This window comes from Euprymna scolopes, chromosome 15 (genome assembly GCF_053919585.1).
Source record: "Euprymna scolopes isolate OS-2025 chromosome 15, ASM5391958v1, whole genome shotgun sequence".
Lineage (NCBI taxonomy): Eukaryota > Metazoa > Mollusca > Cephalopoda > Sepiida > Sepiolidae > Euprymna > Euprymna scolopes.
Genome location: NC_136496.1, coordinates 85,989,959 through 86,008,770, shown reverse-complemented (window position 1 = coordinate 86,008,770; position 18,812 = coordinate 85,989,959). Strand labels below are relative to the sequence as shown.

Below are 18,812 nucleotides of genomic sequence, written 5' to 3'. Positions count from 1 at the left end.
GGATAAATCCTAATCTTATACATACAACACTGGTAAATTAAAAAGAATAAACCCATTTGGAAATTGGAGACAGGTAAGGAAGACATTTTTATAACATGGATAGGTTAGCAAAATTAATCATGCATTTTGGTGCTCGTGTACCAGTGCATCCATACAAGGGTGTGAAAAAAAATCGAACTTGAATGTGACCACGGTGGAAAAAATATAGACACAACGGAAAAAAAGAAAGGAATTGTTGTGAAGAAAAATAGACACCTTAAAATTATATATAGAAAGATTTATATGCTAAATTAATAATAAAAATAATGTAAGAACGGTACGTTAAAAAAAAAAAGAAAAAAAGAACGTTACTTTGTAGAAAAATAAATAGAAGAAATAAGAAAAAGATATATTGATAGACATACTAATAACGAATTGTTGATTTTGAATATGAAAATTGAAAACACAGAGAATAGAAGAAAAATATTAATACAGAAATGTGAAAAACAGAAAGAAAGATAGAAGAAATAGAAGAGAACTCATGAATTTTAGTTATAGTGTGGTTGAAAAGACCCGTCAGCTTAAGAGAAACATGTCAATCAAAAAAGTTTGTTATGGAATTTAAAATATTTAATGTCGAAATTATGAACTGTAACACTCAGTGTTCTTTTTATGTAAAACAATGGACAATTTCTGCCAATGTGAATTTTTTTCCCAATTTGGTGTTTTTTCTTAGGATTTTTTTTCTGGTGTGGAAACATGTTGTTTATTGTATGTAAATAGATGCAAACTGTATAATGACATTTTAAAATGTATGATTTTTAGATAAAAAACAAAAACAAACACAAGTGCTGTCTATGGGTGATTGCGATTTCCGTTGATTTCACTTAGAATCAACATGGAAAAAGTCATGTGTGGAAATCCCGATATTTTCCGCTGAGCTATATGCTTTGAAGGCAGTCGCGGCTACCGACCTGGAAAAAAAGGTTTTCCAATATAGCAGAGCGGAACGTATTTCAGTCCAGCGTCAGGGATCAAATGGAATATCCTTACATGGTATAAATGGCAGAAATGGCCATAATAATAATCACTCAGATAACTAAAAGGTGATTTTTTCAGAAAACCCCAGAGTTGGGTGACGTGGACAATTTTAGTTTCCATGGATCTGTTATTTTGTTGTTGAACTTTTGTTTTGATGACGGATTGACTGAAAGTTATAAGTGAGTCGTTTTATTTTTTGGAAACGACTATGTGTTTTAATTGTAAATGTCGATGTATTTTTTGTAAACGACTGTGATTATTTTATTTTTTATGATATTCTGTAAAATGATAAATGTGATGCAGCCGACCTATGAATTTGATGACGTGGACAATTTTGAGTTTCCACAAATCTGTGTTTTCTTATTTGGAATTTTATTCTTGGTGAGATGATACTTTATGAATGCTTATAAGGACACTTATTATTATTATTTTTTTTATGTAATTGATGTTTTCTCGAATCAGTATTGTGCAGGTTTTTCTTGTTCTTTGACATGTATTTTTTTTCGCAGAATGGAGGAGTGATTTTTGCCTTGTGGGGTTTATTTAAATAATGATTAATTTAGAAGAAAGAAAATATTAATCAACTACTACTACTACTACTACTACTACTACTACTACTACTACTAATAATAATAATAATAACTAGCGACTTCCTATCTGTAACGTAACTGCTGAGACATATAGCTCTAATAATAAGAATGTAGAAAGAAAATCCTGAAATGTTTTTTCATGAATGATGATTCTAATCATGACAGTCAATAAAATTAACAAAAATTAAATCAAACAAGTCTTTAAAATTTTTTTTAGTCTTACTTCCTTTAAAAAAGTCGAACTTTTGAACGCTCATATTTTTGGATTTGCCAGTATTCAGAAAATGATTAAAAACTAGCGGGACCTGTGGAAATTCCACAGCGGCATTTTTCATATGTAATAAATTCTTGGATATGGTATTAATTATGTTCATAATTTTTCATCATTTGTAACTCACCATTTCGCACACCTTACTAAAATAATAACTTTGATATATTGTATAGGCTGATTATTTCATTACAAACACAACATCAATTAACTCACATTTCATCATTTTTCATTCTTGGATATGTTACTAATTGCGACAATATTTTTTTATATTTTTAAGCAACATTATCGCGCAACCCTTCTAAAATAATAACTTTGATATATTTGCTGGGCTGCTTATTTCATTTCAAACAAACCAATCAATTACCCTCCATTTCATCATTTTTCATAATTCTTGGATATGTTACTAATTGCGACAATCATTTTTCATAATTTGTACCCACATTATCCCCCCACTCCTTAATAAAATAATCACTTTGATATATTGTCTGGGCTTATTATTTCATTACAAACACACTAATGCATGAAACCACATTTCATCATTTTTCTTAATTATTGGATATGGTACTTATTTCGACAATCATTTTTCATAATTTTAACCCATATTTTCGCACCTCCCCTTTACTAAATCATAACTTTGATTTATTGTCTAGGCTGATTATTTTATTTCAAACACACCAATCAATTAACTTACATTTCATCATTTTTTATAATTCTTGGATACGTTACTAATTTCGACAATCATTTTTCGCAAGTTAAACACACTTCATAGCCCCCTTACTAAAATAATAACTTTGATATATTGTCTGGGCTGATTTTTTTCATTACAATACACTAATCAATTACCTCACATTTCATCAGTTTTCATCATTCTTGGATATGTTACTAATTTCGACAATATTTTTTTATTATTTAAACCGACGCCATCACCCAACCCCCTTGCTAAAATAATAACTTTGATATATTGTCTGGTCTGATTATTTCATTGCAAACACATTATTGCATTAAATCACATATTATCCTTTTTCATAATTCTGTGATGTATTACTTATTTCGGCAATCATTTTTTCATAATTAAAACCATTCTTATCTCCCTCTCTTACTAACATAATAACTTTGATATATTGTCTGGACTGATTATTTTATTATAAACACACCAATCAATAAACTCGCTTTTCATCATTTTTCATAATTCTTGGATATGTTACAAATTTTGATAATAAATTTTTTTAATTAAAACCATACCTATCGCCCTCTTTTACTAAAATAATAACTTTGATATATTGTCTGGGCTGATTATTTCATTACAAACACACCAATCAATCAACTTACATTTCATCATTTTTCGTAATTCTTGGATATGTTACTAATTTCGACAATAGTTTTACATAATTTTACACCCCCCCATATTTCCTATTCCATTACTTAAATAATAATATTGATGTATTGTCTGGGCTGAATATTTTATTATAAACACACCGATCTTTTAACTCACATTTCACAATTTTTCGTTATTCTTAGATATCTTACTAATTTCAACAATATTTTTATAATGTAAACCATCCTCATCGCCCTCTCTTACTAAAACATAACTTTGACATATTGTCTGTGCCGATTATTTCATAAAAAGCATAACTATTTATTAATTTACATTTCATAATTTTTCATAATTCTCGGATATGTTACTAATTTCGACAATCACTTTTATATTATTTCTCACATTAATAATCCCACACTGCTAAAATAATAACTTTGATATATTTTCTGGACTGGTTATTTCATTTAAAACACTCTAATCAATTAACTCACATTTCGTCATTTTTCATAATTCTTAGATATGTTACTAATTTCAACAATCATTTTCATCATTTAAACCCACATCATCGCCCCCTTACTAAAATTATAACTTTGATATATTGTCTGGTCTGATTATTTCATCCCAAACGCACTAATTCATTAAATCACATATTATCATTTTTCATAATTCTTGGATATATTACTAATTTCGGCAATAATTTCTCATAAATTTAACACACCTTATAGCCTTCTCCTTACTAAAATAATAATTTTTATATATTTGCTGGACTGCTTATTTCATTAAAAACACATCAATCAAATAACTCACATTTCATCATTTATCATAATCCTTGGATATGTTACTAATTTCGGCAATCATTTTTTATAATTAAAAACCCACATTATGCCCCCCTCCTACTAATATAAGAACTTTGATATATTGTTTGGGCTTATTATTTCATTACAGACACACCAATCAAATAACTCACATTTCATCATTTTTCATAATTCTTGGATATGTTACTAATTTCGACAATAATTTTCATAACTTAAACCCACTATGTTGCCCTCCCTTACTTGAATAATTACTGTGATATATTGCCTGGGATAATCATTTAATTACAAACACATCAATCAATTCCGCGTATTCTTATAGTATATATGTTCCACCTATCTTATTCAATCCCGGGTGACGCCGCATATTCTGCTAGTATATATCTTTCACCTATCTAATTCGATCCGGGGCGACGCTGGGTATTCTGCTACTATATGTTTTCCACTTATCTCATTCAATACAGGGCGACGCTTTCTGCTAGTATATATTTGCGCTTATCACATTCAATCTCGGGTCTGGTTTCATGTCCACCACCCCACTGTTAAAATATATACATGAAATGAAGTAATGTTTTAATCGTAGACTGTTTCAACCATTTCCGAGACTGACTTCATATCCCCCAATCCACTGTTTAAAATATACATGAAATAATGTAATATCTAAATAGTAAACTGTTTCAGCCATTTCCGGGACTACTTCATATCCCGCACCCCACTATTAAAAATATACATTAAATAAAGTAATGTTTAAATCGTAAACTTTTTCAGCCATTCCCGGGACCAACTTCTTATCTCCCATCCTACTGTTAAAAATATTTATTAAATAAAGTAATGTCCAAAACGTAAATGGTTGCAGCCATTTCCTGGACCGACTTGATATTCCCCACCCCACTGTTAAAAATATACATTTAATAAAGTAATGTTTAATTCGTAAACGGTTTCACCCATTTCCGGGACTGATTTCATATCTCCTACCCCACTGTTAAAATATACATGAAATCAAATAATGTTTAGATTGTAAACGGTTTAATAATTTCCGAGAATGACTTTATATCCCCCACCCCACTGTTTAAAATATACTTGAAATAAAGTAATGTTTAAATCATGAACTGTTTTAGCAGTTTTTCGAAATTAATAAATGAAAACATTAACACGGTTAGGGATTAACCAACCATTGCTTCAACATGAATATCTGAGTGTAGTACCAGCCTCAGCATTCCAGTGACTTAAATACCCCCTTTTTTGGGCTTGGTTAATTGAGGAGAAATTTTTCATTACTGATACGATTTTTATTTTTGTTATTAATCAGAGTACCCCTTTTGGGAAGCTGGTTTCCACCAAATTTTTTAACTGACCTCATGTCCAACTCCGTCTTTGTGGGGAGGCAAGTAAACAAAAAATAATCAGAAGGGACATTTTCCAGGGCATCTTATAATTAATCAGAGGAGTTATTTCCAGTGTATTTTATAATTAATCAGAAGGGACATTTCCAGGGCATTTTTAATCAAACGAATAATTACTTTTCCCAGTTACTTTTGTAATATTAAAACTTTGTAATAAATATTAAAACTTTGTTACATTAAACGTAATACCTTATCACAATGCCTCCATACGAGACATGTTTAGACACCAGGGTAATTTTTTAACGTGGAGAAAAAATTGACTTAGTCGCAAAGGATTTCTCCTCCACTAAGAGAGAAGAAATTGAAATGTAGCATCTGAAGAACAGATACTACACTTTGATCTTAGCCAATAGGTCAAGAAAGACAAAGCATTTTTATTTGCTTTGCCTCACCAGCGACACCAATTTTTTGTTTTATTTATTCTTCTTGTTAATTTACTTTGTTTGAACATTCCACTTTGCTTTTAAGGGGTGACAAATTTTAATTGGAATATTCCACTTTCCTTTTTTAGGAATGCACAGCGTGATAACGGACGAAGCGATAAGCGTAATAATATAATGATAATAATAGTAGTAATAATAATAATAAACTGCGAAACAGAAAGAAATGATTTAAGCAGTAGTAAGAAATAGAAAAAAAGACACACTACTGGGTTATGAGTAAGGGGTCAACTAGTTCTTAAGTTTTGGAAGAGTGAAGGGTTCAGTATGTATTTATTCAAGTTTTCGAGATGGTCGTGGATTTATTTTTTTTCTTTCGTTTTTTCGTGGGATTTTTCTCCGGATTCGTAATTCGGCGGGAGACATAGGATAATGCTCTCGTAATGTTATAAGAAAAATCTTTTATCTCGTAGAAGTCATGTGCTAATGGAAACGCCTATAGTTGTGACAAGAGATTATCATGATCTCTGCATGATCCTAAGATGCCAGATGGAGGCCATGGGGTCACAGAGAGTTGTTGACTTTCGAGGACGCAAGGATTCGCGCCACATGGTATTATTTGTGGATGTTATTTTATTTATTAGATGTTATAATTTATTGGATAATGGTATGACAGTTTCTTTGCCAGTAAATGTGGGCAGTAGAAAGTGTATGTCTTCGCCATACATTTTGATAAAAAGGGGGCAAGGAATGTTAGGAAATAGATCGAAAATAAGAAGAAATATGTTAAATCATATTGTAGAAACGTTTTACCAGAAGTGAGGGTCAGCTGATCGGATCTGCGTGTGAGTCACGTGATCAGGTTAGCTGGAGTCAGTGAGTTTGGGTTTGGACGTAGAAAACAGCGGGCGGCTTAACAGATCGTCCCGTCCCCTTCATTGGGGGGGGGCGCTGACGTGTGTGAAAATAAGACCTATGTAAGCAAATACATACACTTTCCATTCTTCTGCAATCGACATCTGGATGGTGAATAAAAAACTATATAAAACCATTCATCAGTTTGGAGTGAATGAATATTCGTTCAAAACGGGTTTCCAGTCTCTTCTCCAAGAACGAGATGAATTTCAGATGGACAAGATCAACGACGCATGAAGAAGGTATGACCAAAATTCATGTATCACACACACACACACACACACACACACACACACACACACACACACACACACACACACACACACACACACACACACACGCGCGCGCGCGCGCGCAAAAGCATATGAACAATTAGACATGAATATATCACAAATAGACAGAAAATTAGACGATCATACAACGGTCCCCTTTTATGATACCAACAATACAGCAAAAGTATTAATAAAAGTAGAGGGCGATAAGTAGTACAATGGATAAATCCTAATCTTATACATAAAACACTGGTAAATTAAAAAGAATAAATCTATTTGGAAATTGAAGACAGGGACGAATCTCACAGGTAAGGAAGAATTTTTTTTATAACATGGATAGGTTAGCACAATTAATCATGATTAGTTTACTTGATCCAATATCTGGAACACTTTTGTTCTTGTGATTCTCTTAATTATCTTAAGTGGTGTTTGATCAACACTGCAGGGGAACCATGATTTAAAATACTGTTTTGTTTTTAAATTCCGAAACAGTGTTTCATAATAGACAACTGATGATCCCTTAAATTAACATTAGGACTATAGTGAATTCAAGAGAGCAGAGTGATGCACTGATTGCAGGTGATTAAATAACTTACTAACTAAATAGTTTGCTAACGAATGATATAAATATAAAAATTAAAGAAGTTATTTTTCTATAGTTTTAATGGTTAACACACTTCCAAGACTATATATATATATATATATATATATATATATATATATATATATATATATATATATATATATATATATATATAATGATGATCATATTTATTGGCACGGTAAAATAAAAGTTAAATTTTGTCTAATAAATTATAAAAAAGGGATTAAATTAAAGAAAATAACAAAGTATGTTATGTATTTTTAACTGGCCTTTCCGATGCAGCAATCGGATTTTAGAAAAAATAAATAACAAAGGAACAACAAACATAATTGCAAAAAACCCTTGTTCAAAATTATTGGCACGATTTATTTAATAATCAATTGTATAGCCTTTGGCCTTGATTACCTTCCTCAGTCGCTTTTCATAGTTTACAACCAAGTTGTTGCACTCTTCAGTAGTAATTTTAGCCCACTCTTCCTGACAATAATCCTCCAATTGAATAAGATTCTTAGGCTTCCTTTGCATTACCCTCAATTTTAATGTTCTCCATAAATTTTCAATTGGATTAAGGTCTGGGCTTTGTGATGGCCACTCCAAAACATTAATATGATTGTCCTCAAGCCATTTCTTAGTCAGTTTAGCCGAATGCTTTGGGTCATTATCTTGCATGAACCACCAACGACGACCAAGTGAGAGCTCTTTAGCAGAGTCTTTCAGGTTTTCATCCAATATTTTAACATAATCTTCCTTTTTTATGCTACCTGTGACCTTAACAAGTCGCCCTGGTCCAGAGGCAGCAAAGGATCCCCAAAACATCAAACTGCCTCCACCGTGCTTCACTGTGGGTATGGTGTTCTTAGGCAGGAAAGCTTCGCCAGATTTTCTGTAAATATAAGACACTTTATTATGGCCAAATAACTCTATTTTCGTTTCGTCAGTCCATAGAACACGTTTCCAGAATGCAACATCTTTATCAATATGACGTTTTGCAAAGGCTAGCCTTGCTTTCAGGTGCATAGGCTTCAATAAGGGAGTCTTTCTCGGACGACATGCTTTTAAACCAGCTCTCTTCAAAACTCTACCAACTGTATGTCGAGATACATTCACTCCAGAGGTGCTCTGTTCATCAACAATCTCCCCAACAGAGATCCTTGGGTTTTGTTTTACTTGTCGAACAATTTTCCGTTCATCTCTTGGGGAAAGAATCCTTTTTCTCCCTCTACCCTCTAAACTCATAACGTGGCCTTGCAATTTGAACTTGTTTATTATGGCTCTAACAGTGGATTTGGGAAGGTTTAGCTTCTTTGAAATCTTATCATAGCCCTCCCCATTGGTATGGTATACTACAACAAGCTTCCTGACGTCTTCGCTGTGTTCCTTAGTTTTAACCATGGCGATTGAAAATTATAATTTAGTCACTTATAATAGTTTAAATAAATCGCTATCTAAAAATTATCTGAAAAAAATTATTCACTGAATTAGCGTTAAACAAGCATAATATGGCTATAAAAAAGATCAGAAAGCACGTAAACCGGAAATTGATTGATATTATACTGATACTAAAAGAAAAACAAAGCCGTGCCAATAATTTTGAACAAGGGTTTTTTGCAATTATGTTTGTTGTTCCTTTGTTATTTATTTTTCTAAAATCCGATTGCTGCATCGGAAAGGCCAGTTAAAAATACATAATATACTTTGTTATTTTCTTTAATTTAATCCCTTTTTTATAATTTATTAGACAAAATTTAACTTTTATTTTACCGTGCCAATAAATATGATCATCACTGTATGTATATATATATATATATATATATATATATATTTGTATATATTAATATTTTTATTTATTCTTTATATATATTATATATATATATATATATATATTATAATAAATCCATATTCCTGTCAGTTTATTTGTTTATTTGTTTATTTCTTTGTTCACAGTAACGTTGTAGCATATATGTGTATACATGATGCAATAAAAGCTGATGTCACACATAGCCTGCGACATGATGTCACGCATGACGTCACGCACGAAGTCATCTTCTATGACGGTATGTGAAACATCATGTATGGAGGGGCAAAAATGAAAGAAAAGATTCCTCGCGAAACGCTGCGTAGCCTGCCAGTATATATATATATATATATATATATATATATATATATATATATATATATATATATAATTGTTTTTTTTAAGCCAAAGACAATGCGGGGAAGACCGGAATTATGAAAGTAAAGAAAGAAGAACAAACAAATGTAGACAGGTGTGCTTAAGTAGAGGAGTGTCTAGCCTTTATTCGTCGTATGAAAAAAGAGAGGTCCCTTTCTCTCGAAATTAATCAAAGTTCCATACCACCCACGGACTTTACATACATCGGACATACCAAAAACTTGGTTATAAATAATTATACATTGAGGTGAGGAAAGAGAGACGAATAAAGGCTAGACAGTCCTCTACTGAAGCACACCCGTCTACATTTGTTTGTTCTTCTTTCTTTACTTTCATAATTCTGGTCTTCCCCGCATTGTCATTGGCTTTAATATATATATATATATATATATATATATATATATATATATATATATATTGTAGGCATAACGCCTAAAGCGATAACAATTGTCCAAATAATCCAAATAATACAGATTATGAATCCTGATCGTAAATAATCGAAAAGATGTACCAGCTAATTGGAGAGAAAATCATATTGAAGACGTTGCCACATCTAAATCTAGGTTATATCATCGGTAATAATTAGAATTATTCAATCTTAGAATCTTCTACTTATTGCACTCAGTGTTTCTAATTCACTCGTGGCGGCTTTTATTGTCCATTTTTTAATTACTTTAACCCTTTTAGGACCTGAATTATGATGTAGATGATTAAAAAAAATATTTATTGCTAATTTTAGATGGTGGCATACTGAATCGAAGCAATAGACAGTTGCAATCTTGAGGTATCTGGTATCTACCCAGATACTGAACTACGTACAAAGCATGTTTGAATCAATTCCTACTTTATGCGTTGTATTCTTTTATTTACGATTGAACCAATTAGTTCAACCAGGTCATAACGGGTTCATTTTTATCCTTGGGTGGCTTCCCGGGCTTGGTAAGTGATCAATTATTGAATTAAAATCTACTCCGCAGAGTTTACATTTAAGTTGCACGATCATGCCAGGAACTGGATGTAGTTATCCAATTCTGTTAGGGTCGATGAACCAAAAGTCATTTTACAGACAAAGGTGAGTTCACTTTATTGTTGCCTCTCAGCTATGACAACCTTGGAATATACATGTATATATCACTACTCTGTTAAAAGTAAGCATTGCTTTTTCGTGACGAAAGTAAATATATTGATTAGACTTTTAACATGTCTTCTTTTCTATATTTGTTTTGAGATGATGTCTTTTTTCCCCTCCTTTTTGTTTGTCTTTTTTGGTGTGTCTGATCGTTACTGATTCGATTTGCGATTGTCGAAATATTCGGGGGAAAAAGTAGAAAACGTGTTCATCAGAGAAGATTAGTGGAAATCCAATTTACACTTCGGATGTTTTTCTTGTGCAAGTCACGCCGAAGCATTCGTTACCTTTTTCATTTTTTTCTTTTTTTTTTTTTTTTAGCTATCTGCAACCTCTTTCTCCGAGAAAACAACGTCTAGAGTGCAAAACAAATATAGTAATAGATAAAAAAAAGGAAAAAAACAAAGGAAAAAAAAAACATGCGCGCAGAAAGGCAAAGAAAAGCTGCCATTTGTTTAAGTTTCTTTTGTCTAGTTTAAAGGCATATCAACAATGCTTGAGTAATGCAATGTCGAAGTTCAATCTATTTATACCTATATACTGCTAAAACTAAACTTGGCCCTATGGTACGCCCTTGAATCTTTTCTGTGTAGCTTACTTGTTATGCATATATATTATGACACTGCATATATGAAATATGTGTCTTACTTACTTGTTTGTTTTGTGAAAAATCACATGGGTAAAAGACCCTTGAAAACACGAAAATCGCTAAACTAGAATGCAATGAATAGATCTCTTCATTCAGTCTATGTTTGCAGAAATAATGCGCTTTTCCGCGCTTTAGGGCTGGTAGTGGCTTTCCAAGTTGTCCATCCTCTTTAACTGAGGCAACTCAAGAATGTAGAAGAATAACGATTATACGTATCACCGTATGATTGAAAAGTTCTTATATAGCCCATGACAGAAATTGAGTCGAAACAATATTTTCTCCCACAACTTTCTAACTGAAAATTATTTCAAGCCTCCCACAAAAGAAATTCATCAACAAAAAAACATGAGTTTCCTTTAATGCTATCTTCGGATATAAAGGTGGAAAAAACCCCTTGAATTAGAGACGATTTTGACAAGTCCTTTCACGACAAATCATCGCTGGAAACTGAAACTGCGCGCCATTAGCGCGTCAGGTATGTATATAAATTATAAATATTTTGATAATTTTAAAGATACTTGTGGTTTGAATAATAATTACAATAATCGTCGACCAATACACCAACCGTTCACTAAAAATTTGTTCGAAAACATCCATTAAATTCCTGGCGGTATGTGCTGTCGCGCCGTTCTGTTTAAACCACACACGTCAGATTGGTATTCGATTTAATCCTCACAAAGGCAGAAAGAAATTATTCATCATCTGGATATAATATTCTTAATTAACAATAACTGAATTTCCAGCATTATTTTTGAAAAAGTAAAGTCCAATCAGTTCAGTTTCTCTTATAGTGCACCTTACTATTTGGCTATGCAGTGGCATTTCATGCAGGTTTTTTTTCGGATTTTCTTCAGCCCAATAGCAACAGTTCTGTTAATTAACTGTTCCACCAAGATGGGAAATGAGCTTGCACACTCATCAAAAGAATGAAGCTGTCGTTTTTTTTTCAGAAATCTCTTCAATTTAATGAGAAAATTAAAGCCGCCTCCCATAGTTCGCTTGCTGAAGCTTTTGTGTGATGGTTTGTTTGTATGAATGGAATTGGAGCTCTTCATGTTTCAAAGCAGGTCACTGCGGACACCTGAGAATAGTTTATAATAGCAAATTATGTGGGTTCTTACTGTTCTTAGTGCACCAGGAGGTTTTATCCTGCAGTGTGTCTTCGATGCGAAGAGATTAAACTTGGTTAAGAATTATGTCTCATTTGAGAACTGCCTGATGTTAGGTTAAAATGTTGACAAAATTCTCTGGCAGACTCGTTAATTTTTACGTAATTTTCACGTTATTTTCACGTTATTTTCAAAAACGTTATGCTCAATTTTCCACATTTTGAACTTTTCATCTGAAACAAAAAAAATAATTAATTATCAAATTATAAAATAACATGTCTTTGCCAAATTTGATGTGTTCTTCATAATATAATGCACAATAATAGCAATTTCAAAAACACCTCTTATTTCTAGCCAACCCTATATATATATATATATATATATATATATATATATATATATATATATATATATATATATATATGATGAAAATAATGGAAATAGTATTCCGACAAAATAGAGAAAATAAAAAGGAACAAACCGTATTATGTGTTCATCAACGTTTCGTCTTTATTTCCAGAGGAAGTCTCGAAATAAAGACGAAACGTTGATGAGCACATACTACGGTTTGTTCCTTTTTATTTTCTCTCTCTCTCTCTCTCTCTCTCTCTCTCTCTCTCTATATATATATATATATATATATATATATATATATATAGTGGAATAATAATATCATATATAAATAAATTAAAAATAATTATTATGCATTATTCCTTACTAATGTAAAAATATTTAGTAGGATAATTTAAATGTAATATAAATTCTTATCAAAGAGTAATAAATTGTATATATACATATATATATACATATATATATATATGTGTGTGTGTGTGTGTGTGTGTGTGTATATATACAGAGTAAATGATAAAATTGTTGCCCCAAATAAAACAAGACTACAACGTTATTTTAAAACTTTTATTGAAAAAAATCAACTCAGGTAACATGATTACATTATAGAGCTGACATCTATTCTCAATCACCGCCTCGATTTTATTTAACAATTTAAAATAATTTCGTATAAATATTCGTATTAATATTTATAAGACAATCCCAATCAAATAAAAGAAGCTTAATGGCCGAGATTGATCAATATTGCTTTTAATGAAAGCTTTTTTGGTTTTTCAATCTATGTGTAAAATTGCAAAATTTAATGACTACCTGTTAAACATTGTTTTCCCATTTATATATATATATATATATATATGTATATATATGTATGTATATATATGTATATATATATTCATATATATTCATATATATATATATGTATATAAAATATGTATATATGTATATATATATGTATATATATGTATATATATGTATATATACGTATATATATGTATATATATGTATATATGTATATATATGTTTATATATATGCATATATATGCATATGTATATATATGTATATATATATATATATATATATATATATATATTTAAGATTGTTAAGCTGGATTAAATCCGACAATATGAAAATAGGAAGGAGGTGGAAGGACCTGAATACTCAACGTTTTGCTTGATTTATGCGGACTTTTTCAAGAGGGCTGGTCATTGGTAAAAGGCTCCGAGGATTAAGATTTAATCACTTTCTATTCTTATTTTTAGACGCCATCTTTCAAGTTACTACGCTATTTTATCCCAATCTAATTGTCTCTATTTTGTAAAAAAACTCCCTTCGTAATCTCGTTTCATTTTATTTACTTAATCTATCACGGTTATATTTGCAGACGCAATCTTTTAAATCTCTACGATATTTTAGTCCAATTAATTTTCTCGTCTCAGTTTATCTATTTATTTTATTACATTTTTATTTTTAGACTTAATCTTTCAAATCACTACGCTAGTGTACTCTAATTTATTATTTTCTCTCATCGTAAAATGTATATATGTATATAGGCATCTAATTTACATAAGGAAAACACGCTGCTCTCCCCCATCATTATATATAGCCCCAAATCTTTCGACCTTCTTGTCAGTGACCATCTCTCTTGAAAAAGCCCGCATAAATTAGGTGAAACATTTAGTATTTAAGTCCTTCCACCTCGATTCTATTTCATATTGTTGGATTTTATCCAGCTAACAATCATATATATATATATATATATATATATATATATATATATATATATATATATACACACATGCGCACATACACGTAGAAATTATTCAAACCTTCTCGCGGTTTTACTTCTGGGTATCTTATTAAAGTAATGAATGTCACTCAGACTTCCTAGAGCTGGTGATTCAAACAAATTACCGGTTTGCAAACCTAAACTGCTTAAGGAGTAGATAGGTTCTGTCTATCGCCCGGATTCCATACTCCTTCTTTGCCTATTAGTCAGGCGCAGAGACGTTATCACAGTGATTCGACAGAAACACAGTGGTAGATCTTGTTTCTTGTCTAGTGCAATGAACACCGTTTTCCCTGATGGGTTGAGGGTACCGGATTGACAGTTCCTGGCTGCTGTTTCCGACTGGTAGCACAGGACCCCTAACTCTTTGGTAGCGCTTAGTGCGGCTGGTCCATCAACAGTTGTATAATATCGGGTTGATTTTAGTGCCATGTCGCGCATGGAAAGGGACCCTGCACTCATCCCCGGTGGGATTTCCTGAGGCCACAATCCTAGTTGAAGAAAGTCAGCTGATGGTCTACTTATGTTGCATGTGTGATACTCTGCATAACCTCCTGTTCAGCTCCCCTTTACCTAAACTGAAACTCTTTAAAAACTATGATGACAGTACAATCTAAAAATAAGCTTAAACAAGGCCTAGGGTCAAACAAATCCAATTTGCCTCCTCCCTTGAGGCTTGCATTCACGAATATCCGTGGGCTTAGAACTAACTTAGCTGATGTTGAAGCATTTCTCCTAACAAATACCCCGGATATTTTAGCACTAAGTGAGACTAAACTACACTCCTCCATCCCCTCTAACTACTTTAACATGACTGGCTATCTCCCACTCTGTGGTAAGGACTCTGACAGACATATGCCCGGACTTGGAGTTTACATTAATAATACCCTTCCCTTAACTAGTGAAATAAACCTAGAATCGGACGATAAAGCCTTTATGTGCTTTAGATTTAACATGCAACACAACATTAGCTACTTTTATTTTCTCTACTGCTCTCCTTCGACCCAGGACTGCACCATAATAAACAAAGTCTCTGACAGCATTGACACAGCACTCTCCCTATACACTAGCGCACAAGTAGATGTATTTTGTTACTTTAATTTCCACCACAAAAACTGGCTTGGATTCTCTAATTACACAGACGCAGCGGGCAGCACAACACATTGCTTTTCTATATCTCACTCCCTATCACAAATGGTTACGTTCACAACCCGTTTCCCTGACCAGCAAGAACAATACGAATCACTTCTAGATCTTTTTTTGACCACAGCAGCTCCCGATGATTGTTAAACGAATGCCGACAGCTCACTTGGGAACGCTGATCATGCAGTGATAATGGTAGAAATCGCCCTAAACTCTAGAGCCAAAACTGAAGAGCCAGTGGTCAAAAACACGAGATATTATAAAAAGGCTGACTGGGAAGCCATCAGAGATCTTATCAGAGGTGCCCCATGGGAAAATATTTTTCTCCTTTTGATGAACAGTGCGCAAATGAGAACACTGATGGTTCAAAACTGCAATAGAAGCACATGTCCCCATGCGGAAATTTTATAGCAAGCCCTACTCTCCCCAATGGTTTACTTCGACTTGCGCAAAGGCAGCATGCATACCGCAGACTTAACCGACATAAGTCCAGTTCAAACAGACAGAAGTATATAGAAGCTAAAAATAACGTTAAGAAAGAAATAGCGACAGCTAAGAGAGAATTTACTGAAACCATTAAAAAATGCATCGAAGCACAAAAATTAGGAACTCGTGACTGGAAAATCTACAACAGTGTAGTAAATAATGGGCAATAAACAATTCCCCCACTAACCAACAATCACGAGGTTGTTTGCTCAGCAACCGAGAAGGCTAACATGCTTGCCAGTCGGTTGACCTCAAACCCCACACTGCACCCTCTCAACCACCCCCTACCTGACTTTCCTATGCGCCACACTAGACGATCTAAAAATCACCCCTGTTCAGGTGCATGCTATCATAAAAAAACCTTGACACTTCAAAGGCATGTGGACCCGGTCTCATACCAGCTGTGCTATTAAAAAAGTGCTCAGCCTAAGTACCTCTAGTTCTCTCCAAACTATATAACAAATGCCTTAATGAATCTTGCTTTCCGGGCTGTTGGAAAATTGCTTCTGTGGTACCAATATTCAAGAATTCTGGAGAAAGAACGGAGTAATTAAATTATCACCCTATTAGCCTCCTCCCACTTTTTGCCACAATATTTGAGGCCGTAATTAACCATGCTCTAGTCCATCACCTTACAGATACTAAACTTCTGACTGACCAACAATATGGATTTAGACACGCCCGTTCCACAGCAGACACCCTCACTATAATCTCTGAACGTATATACCACTCACTGGACAAAGCGGGGGAGGGTAGAGCGGTAGCTCTAGATATATCTAAGGCTTTTGACAGGGTATGGCATGAGGGTCTCCTCGAGAAAATTAGATCATACGGTATCACTGGTAGAATACTTAACATAATTAAATCCTTCTTAGATAAGAGAAAAATCCAGGTTGTCCTCGACGGTCGTACATCTAAACAATATGATATAAATGCGGGAGTGCCCCAAGGGTCTATCCTTGGACCTCTGTTGTTTCTAATATTCATAAATCACCTCCCCGACAAAATTGCCTCTGAGATGGGTATATATGCTGATGATACCACACTATAATAGGCACGACAGGAAAACAAATGAACACATATCTAAAGAAATGGCAGAAACACTAGAGGATGACCTCCGATCTGTAGTGGAATGGGGACAAAAATGGATGGTCACATTTAATGCCGCCAAGACTAAACTAGTTTCCCTCAATAAATACAAGAAACTTTCTCTACCACAAATAACAATGGCCACCGACACTTTATCTGAGAGTACATCTTTCAAACTCCTTGACCTAACGTTCACAGGAAACATGAGTTGGAACAATTACATTGAAAGCATTGCCAGGGTCGCTGCAAAGAAGGTAGGCTCTCTCTACCGTGCTAGAAAACTACAAACACCCGAAAGTATCCTGTACCTCTATAAGGCCACTATTCGCCCATGTATGGAGTATTACTGTCATATTTGGGCTGTTGCATCTGCTATTAGTCTCTCGCTCCTAGACAAAGTTCAAAAGAGAGTCACCAATCTGATAGGCCCTGAACTGGCATCTAAGCTTCAGCCTCTGTCCCATCGTCGAAATCTTGCATCCCTCTGACTGTTTTACAAGTATTTTGATATAGAATGCTCTGACGAACTGCAAGCACTTGTGCCCCCACGACGTAAACATCCTCGACAAACCCGACAGGAAGCTAAATCTCACCCCCACACAGTAGAGATCCCTAGATGTAAAAAATCTTTCTATTCCAGTAGTTTCTTCCCCAGAACCGCTAGACTTTGGAATTCCATTCCGGGTCCCTGCTTCCCCAACTGTACTGACGTGCAGAAGTTCAAGTGTAACGTGAACATACCCCTTGCTGCCCAAATCCCTACATAGTACCCCAGTTGGTGTTTCCTCTGATAGTAGCCCCCTACACCAAAGTGGCAATGTGCCTTGTTTGGGGTGAAAATGTAAAAAAAAAAGCAATCAAGTTCAATAAAAACTGCGTATTTATTATAATATTTGTTTGCGAAAAGTAATTTTGATTACGCAAAAACGGCTGCAAAAATGTTCAATCTTTTAATCCGTGAAGATTTTGTAATAATTGTCTGTACAGATGGATTTCAATAATTCAATTGGTTGACGCTTTGCAAATGAAACTTTTTCAAAAGCAGTTCTCGAGAAGAGACACTTTGGTAGCAGGTGGTTTTCATAGCGAAGACAGCAAATCCTATCAGCAACAGAAATGTAATCAACATTTCTCGTCTCGCCATTACACTCCGAGATACAATTGCGGAGGTTGAAACTGAAATACAATCGGGCACAAGTGATGACTAAAACACAGACAGATTAATCTGAAAATATAACGATTAACTCTATTTTGAAGTCAGTAGATAATTTAATAACAGGACTACTGTGTGTGTCGAGGAATACTACATATCTGAAA

At 33.5% G+C, this 18,812-nt stretch overlaps 1 pseudogene; it reads right to left on the bottom strand.

Annotated features, from left to right (window-relative positions):
* Nucleotides 1-5,621: 5,621 nt before the first annotated feature.
* On the bottom strand, nt 5,622-5,778 carry LOC145294433 (U2 spliceosomal RNA; annotated as a pseudogene).
* Nucleotides 5,779-18,812: the final 13,034 nt, after the last annotated feature.